Source organism: Ananas comosus, linkage group 10, assembly GCF_001540865.1.
Source record: "Ananas comosus cultivar F153 linkage group 10, ASM154086v1, whole genome shotgun sequence".
NCBI lineage: Eukaryota > Viridiplantae > Streptophyta > Magnoliopsida > Poales > Bromeliaceae > Ananas > Ananas comosus.
The window spans coordinates 6146124-6148609 of record NC_033630.1 but is presented as its reverse complement, the minus strand read 5'-3'; the positions used below and the strand labels follow the sequence as shown (position 1 = coordinate 6148609).

At 37.7% G+C, this 2486-nt stretch overlaps 1 long non-coding RNA gene across 1 annotated transcript; it reads right to left on the bottom strand.

Moving 5' to 3' along the window:
* On the bottom strand, positions 737 to 1437 carry LOC109715991. The gene is made up of 2 exons (XR_002217807.1): positions 1273 to 1437; positions 737 to 1143 (listed from the first exon to the last, which is right to left on the bottom strand). It is a non-coding gene; the product is annotated as an uncharacterized LOC109715991 (long non-coding RNA).

Here is a 2486-nt window from a genome sequence, read left to right as displayed (position 1 = left end):
AGGGAAGAGAGGGGAGGGGAGAGGAGTGCGGCAAGGTGAACGGGTGTACTTGAGAGAGGGAAGGGAAGGCGAACAGGCGGACGAAGCTTAAAAAAAAAAAAAATAATAAGAGAGAGGAGAAGGGGGGGGGAAAAAGGACGCGGAGGATTGGGAATGGCACATAAATGAGGGGAGAAGAAACTCTGCAACGGATGGGGGAAGAAGGAATGACGCGGAGGGAGAGGGGAGGTGGAACGCTCCTTGGCGTACAAAAACCAGAAAAAAAAAGAGGCGGTTCGGTTTGGTTCGGTTCGGTTCAGAGTTTTAAATACATAGTGAGCGGTTCAGTTGTTAGAAGCGGTTTGGTTCAAAAGAAACGGTTCGGTTTAAAAAATAGGTAGGTGAGGGTGAAGAAAGGCTTGACACGTGGCAAAAACATTGGGGATTCATGTTAGTTTATAGATATGGCAGCTATAAGCTCTAGCAACCTAGAAAACCCTAATTAAATTCATCTTAGGATCAATACAACCCTCCTTAACAAAAAGGACAGTATATACTTACCTCAGTTTTCCTTGCTTTCAATCTTCCTCACAGCCAAACAACATTCAGCGCATAGCTTCTATAATTTTCATGTTCAAACCGAATTCTCATATATGCTATACATATAGTTTTTTTCACTAAGTTTTATGTCAACTTCAGGTTTTAGAAACTAAAACTCAACCAAATCCTGTTTAGGGCAAATAAACATAGACCCTAATAAAGTAACAACCCAAGTTTATCTCAAGTTTCATTTCCCATCAACAATTCTCAACTATGCTGTCCATAGTATGGTTTCTAAGTTCACATAGCATCTACAAGCTGTAAAATCCAGGAATTCTATTGCTTAAACCCCTTTTGGGAGAGTAATTACCATAACCTTAGCAAGAAAACAACAAACCTACCTCAGGTTTTTATCTCTAACCAACAGCCCACACACATGCTATACACATAATACAAGTTCACATAGATATAATACTCTCACCTCCGAATTTACTCTCCACCAGATTTTACCTGTTCTTGAGCTTCCTCACAGCCCAACACCAACTCCACTCAATCCGCATGGCAGCCACAACACTCCCAAAATGGCTGAAAATTCCTTCGACGAAATCCCACAAAATTCGGATCCTACATCACATAGAAATCCAATTCTAAACTTCAATTTCAATGAAAATCCATCCAAAACACCTCTCCTAACATCCACTATCAAGAATCCACCAAAAATTTGATTTGAAATTATAATAATAAAATACAAACTTCGCAGTCGAAGCGCCGGAAAAATCCAACACACGCGGAGGATTGATCGGCTCGTCGAGTAGTTGAAGATCCTCACTTCTCTTCTTTCCTTTTCTCTTCCTTTCCCTCTCTCTCTCTCATGCGTACAGGTTGAAGAGGAAGTGGATAAGAATGGAGGAGGTCCCCTGGCAGCTTAGTGGAAATCCACTAAGCAATGTAACAATTGCCCGTAGGTCCATAAGTCATCAATATTCTCACTTTAGTTTAGTTCAGATCTGATATTTTTCGCCGGAGCTCTTCTAAATGCCCATTTGCACTTAAATTTGACAGTCAAGCTCAGTTAAGATTAATAAGTAGAACGAAATATTAACTTTTCAGTTTTAAACTATTTTTTGTCACCGAAACCTCTACCGACTAAAATCTCTAGCAGTCAAATTTTGTTTTTCACTTTCCGGATGTCAGAATGATATAAAATTTTAAATCTAGCATCAGAAAAATAATTCCGACATTTTCTCAAATTTTCATAATTTTCCAACACTATGAATTTTCTGCTAAAATATCAACCCTGTTTCTTACAGAAAATTCTAAATCTTCTGTTTTCATTCCAATTTCAGCATAAGTCATTTTCGACTTATTTTTTACTTCTACAAGTCCAATCAAAATAGTATCTTACACTATTTTTATTAAACTTACTTTTATATTAAAAATCCAGCAAATTACACTAATAGTTGTGAATTTATGAATAAACTCTGAATGTAAACCTGAATGTGAATGGTGTATGAATGTGTGTATATTCATATATAATGGTTGTATCATATATTATGTATCTTGTACTTATGCGACGCCGTGGAAATACAGGGGAGACTCTGTCCGTGTGAACAGTGGACTCCCTATATTTGTGGCGGATCTGGCATACCCTGGGGGTCAGGTTCTTTAAAAAAAAAAAAATTTGGGCACTTCTGCTTTGCTTTTAAATAAAAAAGGGACCCCGGTGCGCGACAATTAGCAATAATAATTATCGAACTAAATATGATTTTAGTTGGATATACACGAGGAAAAGTTAGGGTTTTGACCCCATTGTATGAAAATGGAATTATTGATTATGGGCATGTATGGGTAACGTGAACCTAGAATAAAGGTTAAACATGAGTGGCATTTAACTTAGGACAAAACCTAAGGTGAAACTTAATGGCATGTGAACTCTAGGCTAAATGAGAACTGAGAATAAGTTATGT